The 14,642-nt window shown below is 37.6% G+C and overlaps 3 long non-coding RNA genes across 3 annotated transcripts; 1 reads left to right on the top strand and 2 right to left on the bottom strand.

The window, feature by feature from the left end:
- Positions 1–2,209, top strand: LOC149707811 (uncharacterized). The gene is made up of 3 exons (XR_016380581.1): positions 1–257; positions 347–1,658; positions 1,733–2,209. It is a non-coding gene; the product is annotated as an uncharacterized LOC149707811 (long non-coding RNA).
- On the bottom strand, positions 489–2,856 carry LOC149707812 (uncharacterized). Its single transcript, XR_016380582.1, has 2 exons — positions 2,115–2,856; positions 489–801 (listed from the first exon to the last, which is right to left on the bottom strand). It is a non-coding gene; the product is annotated as an uncharacterized LOC149707812 (long non-coding RNA).
- Positions 2,857–4,560: 1,704 nt separating this feature from the next.
- On the bottom strand, positions 4,561–5,771 carry LOC149707813 (uncharacterized). The gene is made up of 3 exons (XR_016379872.1): positions 5,549–5,771; positions 5,169–5,487; positions 4,561–5,011 (listed from the first exon to the last, which is right to left on the bottom strand). It is a non-coding gene; the product is annotated as an uncharacterized LOC149707813 (long non-coding RNA).
- Positions 5,772–14,642: the final 8,871 nt, after the last annotated feature.

The raw sequence follows: 14,642 nt of genomic DNA on the forward strand, positions 1-14,642 counted from the left end.
CCCAAGTGACATGATGTTTCAAGATCTTCCCAGCACCAAGTAAAATGGTTCTGATTGAAGGGACTTTTATTAGCACAGCGTAAACAACGTTATTTTCAGGAATTAGTCCAAATGTCCACGGGCGGCATTACAAAAACGAGGCAGTCTTTCGAATGATACTTGGACATGTTGGAAGATCCCTGGCTTGTTCCTGTTATCTCAAACCGTAAAAAGCTACGCAAATCTTCATCATCACGGACAACACTCTTGTACGTTAGGTATGACCTTGAGAAAACCTAAAAGGACATCTCGAATGTATTTGAAAAACCCATCTCCAATTAAGGGGCGTGTTGTTTGTTTCCAACAGAGTAAACTCGCCCAGAGAACAATTACAATGCAGAGCCACGTTTCGGCGTTAATGGCCCACAAAGGTGGTCCCAAAAACAAGAACAAACTTTAATTTGTTTCGTTCAGTAAGTGTTTCATGTGTCATAGATAAAACGCCATGATTAATGCACGAAGAAAATGAATTTATTGACAAGTTTTAACATTTAATTGCAACTAGTTACAAAAATTGTTCAAAGTGTTCACCACCCGCGTTAAGGCACACATTAGCACGTCTTACAAATGATTCCCTTACACGTTGAAAAATGCCTGGAGTTTCGCGAATTGTTTGACAGCCGTGAATTATTCGTCGACGTAGCTCTTCAACATCGGGCACTTCAGTCTGATAAACTAAGTCTTTCAGGTGGCCCCAAAGAAAGAAATCACAAGGGTTCAGATCGGGTGATCGAGCAGGCCACTCCACAGGTCCACCTCGACCTAACCACCGCAAAGGGAAGGTCGCGTTAAGATAATTTCGGACCGCGATGCTGAAATGTGGTGGTGCACCATCGTGCATGAACCACATTCTGTTTACCAAACCTAAGGGTACGTCTTCGAGTAGTTCCGGTAAATCGTCCCGTAAGAACTGCAAGTAAGCCACACCGTTTAACCTGGGCTCTAGGAAATATGGCCCAATTAAATTGTCACCCACAATACCACACCACACGTTTAAACTGAATTGTACTTGGTGACTTCTAACGCAAGTTGCGTGGGGGTTTAGCTGGGATCATTGATGTTTATTATGTAAGTTAATAATACCATCCCGTGAAAAGTTAGCTTCGTCAGTAACCAACAAATCCCGTGGGAAATCGATATCGTTTACTTTAGCCAGAAACCACTGACAAAACGCCGTGCGTCGTGGGTAGTCCGCTGGATTCAAACCTTGAACTTTTTGAACATGGAAAGGATGAAACCGGTGGCTTCTGAGGATTTTCCACACGAGCGTGTGGTTTACGCCTAATCGGCGACCAACTTGGCGGGTACTTGATTCAGGCTCGTCCTCGAAAATGGTGAGAACTTCGTCTTCTACGGCCTCTGGGATGGCTCTCGCTCTAGGTTGAGGTCCAGCCGGTTGGATTCGTCCATCTTGCCTCAAACGTCTGTCCACAGCCTCGAACGTCAGTCGATTTGGTAGTCGCCTCTGCGGAAATCTTTCCTGATACAAGCGTACAGCTGCAGCGGCATTCCCCATCGGCTAGTCCATACATTAGGTGCATATCCGCATATTCGGCATTTGTGAAGAAAGGCATTGTAACAGACTTCGTTGAATTATGAGTTTAATAAAACAAACACATGTACGTGAAACCTCTTTTATTCCTTTCATAAAAAACATAGTGCTCCGTTTTAGTGCTCTGTTTTTTAAGAATAGGCGAAGTTCTCACTATTTTCGAGGACGATCCAAAAACAAGCAGCCGCCAATTGGTTTGCTGATTAAGAAAAAACCACACGCAACTTGCGTTAGAATTCACAAAGTACAATTCAGCTTAAACGTGTGGTGTAGTATTGTGGGTGACAATTTAATTGGGCCATATTTCCTAGAGCCCAGGTTAAACGGTGTGGCTTACTTGTAGTTCTTACGGGACGATTTACCAGAACTACTCGAAGACGTACCCTTAGGTTTAATAAACAGAATGTGGTTCATGCACGATGGTGCACCACCACATTTCAGCATCGCGGTCCGAAAACTTGTCAATAACATTTTCTTTGTGCATTAATCATGGCGTTTTATCTATGACACATGAAACACTTACTGAACGAAACAAATTAAAGTTTGTTCTTTTGTTTGGGACCACCTTTGTGGGCCATTAACGCCGAAACGTGGCTCTGCATTGTAATTGTTCTCTGGGCGAGTTTACTCCTTTGGAAACAAACAACACGCCCCTTAATTGGAGATGGGTTTTTCAAATACATTCGAGATGTCCTTTTAGGTTTTCTCAAGGTCATACCTAACGTACAAGAGTGTTGTCCGTGATGATGAAGATTTGCGTAGCTTTTTACGGTTTGAGATAACAGGAACAAGCCAGGGATCTTCCAACATGTCCAAGTATCATTCGAAAGACTGCCTCGTTTTTGTAATGCCGCCCGTGGACATTTGGACTAATTCCTGAAAATAACGTTGTTTACGCTGTGCTAATAAAAGTCCCTTCAATCAGAACCATTTTACTTGGTGCTGGGAAGATCTTGAAACATCATGTCACTTGGGATTAATTTTACATTACCACCGTAGGCATACTTCTACTCATTTATACGCTTCTGATTAGTAAAGGTAGAAATCAATTGTTCGATTAAAGGCTATTGAAATTGTCTAGTAATTTTAAACAAGCTGGTTAGTCGGTCTTAAGTGTTACTCCTCATTTTTGGATATTTCCTTGTTTTAGGGGCGAATGTTTGGAAGGCCATATCTCCGTAACAAAATGTTGTACACCCCATGTTCTTTGGTACTTTCCGCTCAGTTTGGTCCCATAAACACGCCCCTTAATTTGTGATGGACTTTTCAGAAACACCCTGTATATTGATGGTATATTTCTAATGGTCTTAAGGCGGTGTTTATCATGATACCAGAATTTACTTGTATTTCTCCAGAAAGCGAGAATAATTTTAAAAGCAAAGGATGTATACAGTATCTTTATATATTTAATATAGTATATTACAATTTTAACATAAGTAAACGAGGGGCAAATCACTCAGATTTTCTCTATGTCAATTAAGGTTTAAGTATGCGTTACTGGTAATTGTTTTAGCACTTTCAAGGCTGCTAAATGTGGGGATACTCACTCAAGTTTTCTGTTTGTGTCGCACTATTACAATTATAAAAGAAGGTAAATTATGGATGTACAGATTACGGGCAATCATTTTAGCACAGTTAAAGATAGCGCATCGAGGGACCCAATCAGTCCGATTTTCTGAACTTCAATTAAGGGTTTACTTATGCGTTACGATTAATCAATTTTGCACTGTTAAAGGGTGCGAATGGAGGGGGTAATGAGTGCCATAAAACTTCGAGGTCAGACTCCTTTTGGTAAACCGATTTCCCTTTTCCTCACCACATCGACAGTGCACAGTGACCTCATTGGGGCTTAACTGAAAATCTCCCTCTCTCTCCGACTCCGTGTTTTTATTATTTCCGCAAACTATAATTTATATAATAATGTGTCTAGTTTCTGTTAATACTGAACTTTAACAAAAATTTCCCTATATGAATAATATGATAAAAATAGTTGTTAATTTAATATTATCGACGCTGTGCGACAAAATTTTTCTCTTGAAATTTTATAAGGGGCCCCAAAATCTTCCTTAGCCTATCTGTAAAAAAATCCTGGCGGCGCCACTGGCCAAAGAGTAGATTTTCGCGCCATCTACGTGTCGCTGTTGGAAGTAAAATATCCAGTGGTTACCGCCCATGTCAATAGGCGGGGCTTTACATTTCCCCACTAAAACTTAGCATTTCATTCACCGCTCTATGAGAAATCATCCTCTTCATCGATTTAAACTAATCGCTATGTTTGCATCTAAATTGAGCTGCGTGAAATCCACTCTGTCCAGCATAATATTGAAGAACAACATCACGCTGTCTCACTTATCACATTGAAATCTATTTTTATCATTCTTGATAGGGCTTTCAGTTAACAGTTTTTCCTCGCTTCCTTCTTCCTGTTGTCTTTTTCTGACGTGACTTAAGATATTTTCACTGGGTTCTATGGGCTTTTGTAAGGCTGATTCGTAATTTGTACTTCCCATTAGTGATTTAAGGATTTAGTCTTGTTTTTTTATTCAAAATGCACTAGTTTGTACGTGGGAGCTGTAATGCAATACAGTTTATCAATGAGAATATATATTTTCGAAGCTGTAAGGCTATTTCAGCCCTAGATCGTCACTTGAAACTTGAAAGGAACAAAAAAAAAAAACGCCCTTGTGCATTTCTTGAACTGATTTTTTTTGGTTTGCCCCAAGTTTGTTTTACGTCAGTGCAGGTTAGCGTGGGAAGATTATCTTCCCTGTTTACGAGTAGTAGCCTAGTAGGACAGCTATGCAATGCTGGGCAAGAACAAACTACCACGAATTCATTGCTGTCACTCAGGTCCAATTTAACCTTGTGCGGCTCTTCCCGATAATCCTGAATTTTGAAGAAGTAGCGCTTCAATATAACTTAGTTAAAAATTCTTTTGATTTTCCAGAAACGCCAAAGCTATTGATCGAGTTTACAATTCAACTCTGCAATTAGATTAGAAAATTGAAAGCGCTACCTACCTAATAATTTTTAGCAATGTAATTTAAGCCAATGAAACATATTCATATAAAGTTAAATAATTATAAGTCGCTAGGGGAGTTGCCTATCCTCTAAGTGTGAAAACAAACTTTCCCACGTGTATCCTTTATCCATGTAATTGTTTTGCCTTTTTATATTTAAAAGAAACATAATATCTTACTCATGTCATAACGATTGAAATTATTTATTTAAAGACTAAAGATTTCCAACATAAACATTTTCTAGCTCACATTATTAATTTGAGTTCACAGAGATTTGAAAATTTAAAAAAATTCAACCAAGTCCAAAAGGAGTTATTAAATTCATGTTTTCAGATATTAGGTTCATATATTTTAAGATGAAATTTTATGTTGTCCAGCATTAGTTGAAAATTAAGCCAACCTACGAATTTAATTAATACGATCATAATCAGATTCATTCACCATTACCGTTAGTAGAAAAGCATGTTGATGTTAGTTAATTTAGCCATGCATAGATTCATCGTGAATGTCTGTAAAAAACCATTCTTTTTGTAAACGTTGTATTTAACAATGCTTACCTTTACACAATGGTGTTTTTACGATCATCTTTTCATTACTGAATGTCCTAGTTGTCATAATCAGATTGATTCACCGTTAATGTTAGTAGGAATACTCCTTACGTATTAATAATAGTGTTACATATTACAGGCTTCATATTTTCATACTGAATGTCCTAGACAGCTAGACTCCAGATTGAATCACCTTTAATGTTAAACCCGTTGTTGTGGTTTCGACAACGGTGTTTGAATGGTAAATAAGCAATACTGTTGTAATCAGAATGGTTTTGAGGATATTTGTAATCAGAATGGTTTTGAGGATATAAATAGGTCTGTAAGTCTAATGATTCTAAGTGTTAAGGAGACTCGGACTCAACGAAGCTAAGCCTTTGCTTGCTTACTTCTAGAACCCTCCCTTTGGCCACAATACACGATCAATTTATACATAATTGTCGTTAAAGGATGGGCGCACCGAGATGAAGTTTATTTAGTTATATGTTCATTTTAAAATTAATGGAACTAGATCAAATATTGAATAGATTACCCCTCTGGCTCGAGCCGCTCGACATAATGATAACACGGTAAAAAAATGTAAACAAGAGAGACACTGGGGATTCGGTAAAGGAAAAGGTAGGAACCATAGCAACAGTAATCCTGTCCAATAGCGGCGGTCCGGCTTAAAGGCCCGTTCAGACGACACTCTGCTACTCTGTGGAAATGTGTTTTCACTAAAATTACAGTGAGAGGTATATTGAAGGGTTTTAAATTATCGTCCAAAGTTTTAAAACGAATAGTTCTTAAAAATTTCTTAGGTTGTGATTGTTCACAAACAAAATTTTAGTGAATGTTAGGAAAACAGTTAATCAAACTTTGCACGATAATTTAAAACCCTTAAATATACTTATCGCTAAAATTTCAAGAGATTCAAACTAGTGAAACCGAAGAAAACACAGAGTGGCATACTACACAACAAAGAGTGACGTCATTATCGGAAGCACTCTATTGGCTGTGCCGAGCAAAGAGAGAAAAAAAGTTGAATTTTTTCAACTTTTTTTCTCGCTTTTCCGAGATCAAGAATGAGAAAATTTGTCCGTGTGAACAGCGCATTTTCTAGAGGCTGGTGAAACCAGAAAATCTGATGAGCCCAGCACAGCGAGCGTAGCGGGAAAAAGAGTGTCGTCTGAACGGGCCTTTATAAACACCAAAAAAAGGAGGGGCTTGTGCACACCAAAATTGTCCGTTTTAAAGAGCTGATACCTTTGGTGTTGCCATAGATGGCAGCACCAAAGCAAAAACACGGAATCGGAGAGAGAGGGGGATTTTCAGTTAAGCCCCCTATGAGGTCGCTGTGCACTGTCGATGTGGTGAGGATAAGGGAAATCGGTTTACAAAAGGAGACTGACCTCGAAGTTTTATGGGACCATAAGGAACGGGAGAGAAGAAGATTAGGTAAAGAGCGCGAAACAAACAAGATGACCCTCGGGCTGGGCTCATAATTTTAGCCACATCATAACAAATAGAAAATTTGAGTGAATAGCCCCTCGATGCGCTACATTTAAGTGTGATATAATGATTACTAGTAATCCTAACTTCAATTCATTTACTTCTGTTATAATTATAATAGTGCAACACAAATTAATAAAAAATGTCTTAGTGGACAAAGACTAGAAAAAGTAAATGATAAGAGAAAAAATGGAATGACCGAAGTAACAGATATTAAATTTTTTCAGTTTAAAGACATGATTATTAAACATCAATTATTTGAAAAAAAAAAAATACTTATCTTTTTTTTTTTCACCAAAATTACATTTGCATTGTTTTCGAAAAACAGATTATGCATTCTTCTATATATCCTTTTTGGCATTAACAGTTTTCGAATGAAAAGGATTAGAATAAATATCCGATTATGGATATGCAATATTTTTGAAGGTTTCTCTTTTTGAACTATAAGAGAAAACGTTGTTTAAAACGACTAAATGCAACCGAAGGAAGAAATTTTGTCTTTCATCATGATTGACATTTTAGGGTGCTTTGGTTTTTTGCCTGCATTTATACGGCCACGATTCGATTGGGTCCCATATTTTGGGTCGACGATTTAAAATGTTTTGTAAATCAATCATTAAAATTTGGATAAAAGATATTATTAACAAAAAACCTTTAATATATTATTGAGTGCGTGAAGACTGTTATAAAAGTTGTGATTGAATTAGTTTGGTACGACTTCGACTTGCTATTTATGAGGAACACATTGTAGAGCAAACGTATAACACGAAACACTTAAATGGATCCGACAAATGGCGGGCTGTGTATTTATTTCACTATTGGGTTTAGTTTCCAGTATTAAAACGTATTGTAGTTCAAATTAAAAGCTGCAATCCTTTTAAATATCACTAACGAGGAACTGTTTCTATCATGGACTACATTGGAAAACTAGCTGTAAATATAAATGATCTCGCATGTATCTGTTATATAGTAAAGCTTTGACACGAACTATTTGGAAAAGAATGGAAAATTTCATGATACAAAATTTTTGGGCAAATGTAGTTTTGGTGAAAAAACGAAGATAAGTATTTTTTTAAAATAACTGATGTTGTATAATCATGTTTTTAAAATGAAAAAATTTAATATCTGTTACTTCGGTCATTCCATTTAGTTCTCTTATCATTTACTTTTTCTAGTCTTTGTCCACTAAGACATTTTTTATTAATATCTGTTCCTTCAGTCTTCATTTTAATTAAGATAGTTAAGAAACTGTTGCATTTTTAGAATCCGCACTAAGCACAATCATAAATTAACAAGTTGGGAAAACCAAAATATTACCTCTCCGAGTCAAGACGACTACTTACAAACTTATATACCCAGATATGGAAATGTTTCTTAAGTTAAAATTTATGAAATATTAAAGCAGTATACAAAGCATAGCAAATTTACTGTAAATCAGACGACATTTTACATCCAATAATGATATACTTGTACACATTAAAATCATCCGATGGGGGAAAAACGGGTCATCGGCGTTTTATAAATGACGCTAGCGCAATAAAGCGTGCAAGGTACCAAGGCTTAACAAAAATTGTAGGATAACATATTTATAGAGATAGATAACAACTTTTATAATTAAAATTAGAAACTAACATATCTCTTAAAATTCTCGCGTGATCAACTGGTTTCACGCCAATTAAATAGCTATAGTCCCATAGAGCTATTTGTATTAATTCCTCCATGGTTTTTTCGCCAAGCGGAGAACTACGCGTTTTACGTCACGTTATCAAAAAAGCAGACTATTTTCTTTGAAGACCGCGCTAGCTCAGCGCTAAGCACCGTGACGTCAAAATTCAAAAACAAAATCCCTGGGCCGCGTTCAGCAACGCGAGGCTCTGCTGAACGCGACCCAGATTTCCACCATGATTATAAATCTAAGCCTAATTATTTAAAAGTGTATTTAACTTTCGGCTCACTCTGAACCGTTAATGTCTCTGCATACAGAAACGAAAACCAAACCCAAACTTTTACTTTTTGGTTCACTAGGCCTATTGACAAATAAGAGTTCATTTGACCAACATAGCAGCGTTGTGCTTGTATTCACTATGATTTTAGAAAGGATTATGCTATAAACAGATGTAGTATAGCTTAAGTAATATATAAACATCCATTTTAAATAATAATATTAAAAAAAATCTTTGGAATATCAAAATGAAATAGAGCTTTAAAGCTACAAAAGTACTAAATGCATCATAATTACGAAAAATATTTCCACATATTCAGTTTATATTAAGGATAAAGGGAATATTATGGTTGTGTTGGATTTCTTTACACATCAAAACAAAACGAACTTCTAACGCAGCGCACTACTGTAACAACGGACGGACACATACAGACAAAAACATAGACTGCTTTTAACTCTTTCCGTATTAATTTTGAATTGAGAAACAAGATTATCTTAAATATTAAAATAAATATAATTAATATTTAATATTTTCTTCGTTAGTTATTCGCCTTATTGAACGTTACATCGTTTTAAAAAAGAACAATTAAACATTCTTGAGAGACTTGACTAATATTGGCGTTTGAAATGAAGCATACGCCGGTTGCTTCGCCTTACTAAAATAGGTAGTATATAAGGGTTTCGAATCGCAGCCATGGATAAGAACAGCGCAATTGCGTGAACCTTTGGTGGAAGCCCCACCTTAGGGAGGCCGGACGTTTCTCGTAACCCTGGCCGATCGCCGCGTAAGTCTTAACCTTAACGATGATGATGGAGTAGAAGCCAGGTGTGCAGACTGGTGTCCATGTGGGATGGACAAAAACAATGACCAGAAGATGGTGGTGTGTACAGACTGGTGTCCATGTGGGATGGACAAAAACAAAGACCAGAAGATGGTGGTGTTAGAAGCCAGGTGTACAGACTGGTGTCCATGTGGGATGGACAAAGAGCAGATGACGGTGGTGATTAGAAGCCAGTGTGGACAGACTGGTGTCCATGTGGGATGGACAAAGAGCAGCAGATGATTGTGATTAGAAGCCAGTGTGTACAGACTGGTGTCCATGTGGGATGGACAAAGACCAGAGGCTGGTGATGTTAGACAGGCAATGGAGTAATAGCCTGTAAGTGTAATACAATTTTCGAAATTTCCGGAAATTGAGAACACGTTTGCTCCGATTTGCAAACTGCGAACGCGGTCACGTGGGTGTAACAACAGACAGACACACACACACACTCACCCACACACACACACACAGACACGTCGAAATTAGAACCTCTCCGTGACATACGTCACTCGGAGAGGTAAAAACCGGCTATTGTTTATTGTTTTGTTGGGCAATGTTAAAATAAGCATTATATAAATAAACTGGCCATCGTTTAATTTTTTCTTAGGTAACTTAAAAATAAGCACTAAAAAATAAATAATTAAAATTATAGTTACCCAACAAAAATGATTGGAAGAGTCTGAATAAAAAATATTAATTGGTTTGTTGACAGGGTTTAGTGATCGTGAGATCTATCGATTAATTTACCAGAAATTTAAACGAACAAAATGATCTACGTAGCACCAGTTAAGAAACCTGGTAACGAACCCTTATGCGTAGAGTTTGCATTAATCTACTTTAAACAACAAACATTTAACTTGAGCAAAAAATTAATACTAATCAGCGGTTTTCGTTGGCCGATGGCACCGGGTGAGACACCTAAAAATGAACCCTACACGGCCAATTGGTCTTCTAACTTCAACAACCAGATGACACTGACAGCTTTCACCGATACTCACTAAAATGAATGAATTTATAAATCATCGGTTAAAACCTAACTTTAAATTCTTTTGAAATAAATTATAATTAAGTTTTACGTACGAAAAAAATAAAATTAGACCTAATTAGCCCCTTCTTTTATATGAAAAGGGAAAAAAATTTCCCTTAAGGCTTAAACTCGAACATAGGCAGAGCGGACGACGTATTTTCTAAACAAAAAATGACTATAGTCTATAGCTGTAAATATCTCCTACCTACCGTACTACCTAGCTAAGACCGAGGCTTAGCAATCAATAAATGAAATTTAATTCATAAATTATTCACTAAATCGTACCCTTAAATTTTTTTTGTATTGAATCAAAATAAAGTATTACTTACAAAAAGTATTAAAATCAGATCTTTTAAAGCTCATCAACATTCTCAAAGATCAAAAATAATCTTTAAGGTGACAAAACGCGGCGGCCATTGCCCAAAAGATTTAGTCTCTCCCTCTATACAAAGTTTCTAAACGTACGTCATAAATGACGTAGCCTGCACAACGTAAGTCAAAGCATGATTAAAAAACATGAAATCTAGCACTTAAACTTAATTTTTCTCAAAAACCTTAAAAATGGTCCTAAAAAAGGTTTATATTTTGATATAAAACCGTCCCCAAACCTAACAAACGAATATTTCATTTCAAAAGGGTGGCCACAAAATGGCTAAATTTGAGAAAAACTCCATGTTATTTCTATGGGAAAATTTTACTTTTTCACCAAAAACACTGATTAATTTTATGGAAATGAAAACCACCCTTAGCAACTTTATTTTTTATAAAATTAACTAATTAATGGATCTATTTGAAATTTTAACCACATATTGAGGGCCCGAATTGTAGTTCTGTTGAAATTTTTCGAAACAATTAATACAATACAAAAAAAGTTACATCCAAATAAAAAACCCTCCTTATACATTAAGAGCAGTATGAAGTCTTATCTAAGAGAGCTACCGCTCTCCTAGAATAGGAAACTTGAGTGATTACCCCCTCCATGCGCAGCCTTTAACAGTGTAAAAATGATTAATCGTAACGCATAATTAAACCCTTAATTTAAGTAAAGAAAATCAGACTGATTGGTCCCTCGATGCGATATCCCTAACTGTGCTAAAATGATTGCCCGTAATCTGTACATCAATAATTTACCTTCTTTTATAATTGTAATAATTATAATTTAATTATGTTTAAATTGTAATATACCATATTAAATATATAGAGATACTATACAGGGTGTTTCTGAAAAGTCCATCACAAATTAAGAGGCGTGTTTATGGGACCAAACTGAGCGGAAAGTACCAAAGAACATGGGGTGTACAACATTTTGTTACGGAGATATGGCCTTCCAAACATTCGCCCCTAAAACAAGGAAATATCCAAAAATGAGGAGTAACACTTAAGACCGACTAACCAGCTTGTTTAAAATTACTAGACAATTTCAATAGCCTTTAATCGAACAATTGATTTCTACCTTTACTAATCAGAAGCGTATAAATGAGTAGAAGTATGCCTACGGTGGTAATGTAAAATTAATCCCAAGTGACATGATGTTTCAAGATCTTCCCAGCACCAAGTAAAATGGTTCTGATTGAAGGGACTTTTATTAGCACAGCGTAAACAACGTTATTTTCAGGAATTAGTCCAAATGTCCACGGGCGGCATTACAAAAACGAGGCAGTCTTTCGAATGATACTTGGACATGTTGGAAGATCCCTGGCTTGTTCCTGTTATCTCAAACCGTAAAAAGCTACGCAAATCTTCATCATCACGGACAACACTCTTGTACGTTAGGTATGACCTTGAGAAAACCTAAAAGGACATCTCGAATGTATTTGAAAAACCCATCTCCAATTAAGGGGCGTGTTGTTTGTTTCCAATGGAGTAAACTCGCCCAGAGAACAATTACAATGCAGAGCCACGTTTCGGCGTTAATGGCCCACAAAGGTGGTCCCAAACAAAAGAACAAACTTTAATTTGTTTCGTTCAGTAAGTGTTTCATGTGTCATAGATAAAACGCCATGATTAATGCACAAAGAAAATGTTATTGACAAGTTTTCGGACCGCGATGCTGAAATGTGGTGGTGCACCATCGTGCATGAACCACATTCTGTTTATTAAACCTAAGGGTACGTCTTCGAGTAGTTCTGGTAAATCGTCCCGTAAGAACTACAAGTAAGCCACACCGTTTAACCTGGGCTCTAGGAAATATGGCCCAATTAAATTGTCACCCACAATACTACACCACACGTTTAAGCTGAATTGTACTTTGTGAATTCTAACGCAAGTTGCGTGTGGTTTTTTCTTAATCAGCAAACCAATTGGCGGCTGCTTGTTTTTGGATCGTCCTCGAAAATAGTGAGAACTTCGCCTATTCTTAAAAAACAGAGCACTAAAACGGAGCACTATGTTTTTTATGAAAGGAATAAAAGAGGTTTCACGTACATGTGTTTGTTTTATAAAACTCATAATTCAACGAAGTCTGTTACAATGCCTTTCTTCACAAATGCCGAATATGCGGATATGCACCTAATGTATGGACTAGCCGAGGGGAATGCCGCTGCAGCTGTACGCTTGTATCAGGAAAGATTTCCGCAGAGGCGACTACCAAATCGACTGACGTTCGAGGCTGTGGACAGACGTTTGAGGCAAGATGGACGAATCCAACCGGCTGGACCTCAACCTAGAGCGAGAGCCATCCCAGAGGCCGTAGAAGACGAAGTTCTCACCATTTTCGAGGACGAGCCTGAATCAAGTACCCGCCAAGTTGGTCGCCGATTAGGCGTAAACCACACGCTCGTGTGGAAAATCCTCAGAAGCCACCGGTTTCATCCTTTCCATGTTCAAAAAGTTCAAGGTTTGAATCCAGCGGACTACCCACGACCCACGGCGTTTTGTCAGTGGTTTCTGGCTAAAGTAAACGATATCGATTTCCCACGGGATTTGTTGGTTACTGACGAAGCTAACTTTTCACGGGATGGTATTATTAACTTACATAATAAACATCAATGATCCCAGCTAAACCCCCACGCAACTTGCGTTAGAAGTCACCAAGTACAATTCAGTTTAAACGTGTGGTGTGGTATTGTGGGTGACAATTTAATTGGGCCATATTTCCTAGAGCCCAGGTTAAACGGTGTGGCTTACTTGCAGTTCTTACGGGACGATTTACCGGAACTACTCGAAGACGTACCCTTAGGTTTGGTAAACAGAATGTGGTTCATGCACGATGGTGCACCACCACATTTCAGCATCGCGGTCCGAAATTATCTTAACGCGACCTTCCCTTTGCGGTGGTTAGGTCGAGGTGGACCTGTGGAGTGGCCTGCTCGATCACCCGATCTGAACCCTTGTGATTTCTTTCTTTGGGGCCACCTGAAAGACTTAGTTTATCAGACTGAAGTGCCCGATGTTGAAGAGCTACGTCGACGAATAATTCACGGCTGTCAAACAATTCGCGAAACTCCAGGCATTTTTCAACGTGTAAGGGAATCATTTGTAAGACGTGCTAATGTGTGCCTTAACGCGGGTGGTGAACACTTTGAACAATTTTTGTAACTAGTTGCAATTAAATGTTAAAACTTGTCAATAAATTCATTTTCTTCGTGCATTAATCATGGCGTTTTATCTATGACACATGAAACACTTACTGAACGAAACAAATTAAAGTTTGTTCTTGTTTTTGGGACCACCTTTGTGGGCCATTAACGCCGAAACGTGGCTCTGCATTGTAATTGTTCTCTGGGCGAGTTTACTCTGTTGGAAACAAACAACACGCCCCTTAATTGGAGATGGGTTTTTCAAATACATTCGAGATGTCCTTTTAGGTTTTCTCAAGGTCATACCTAACGTACAAGAGTGTTGTCCGTGATGATGAAGATTTGCGTAGCTTTTTACGGTTTGAGATAACAGGAACAAGCCAGGGATCTTCCAACATGTCCAAGTATCATTCGAAAGACTGCCTCGTTTTTGTAATGCCGCCCGTGGACATTTGGACTAATTCCTGAAAATAACGTTGTTTACGCTGTGCTAATAAAAGTCCCTTCAATCAGAACCATTTTACTTGGTGCTGGGAAGATCTTGAAACATCATGTCACTTGGGATTAATTTTTCATTACCACCGTAGGCATACTTCTACTCATTTATACGCTTCTGATTAGTAAAGGTAGAAATCAATTGTTCGATTAAAGGCTATTGAAATTGTCTAGTAATTTTAAACA

The sequence above is a fragment of the Phalangium opilio genome, unplaced genomic scaffold (assembly GCF_054372755.1).
Source record: "Phalangium opilio isolate 3A_F unplaced genomic scaffold, DU_Popi_V2 ptg000013l_1, whole genome shotgun sequence".
Lineage (NCBI taxonomy): Eukaryota > Metazoa > Arthropoda > Arachnida > Opiliones > Phalangiidae > Phalangium > Phalangium opilio.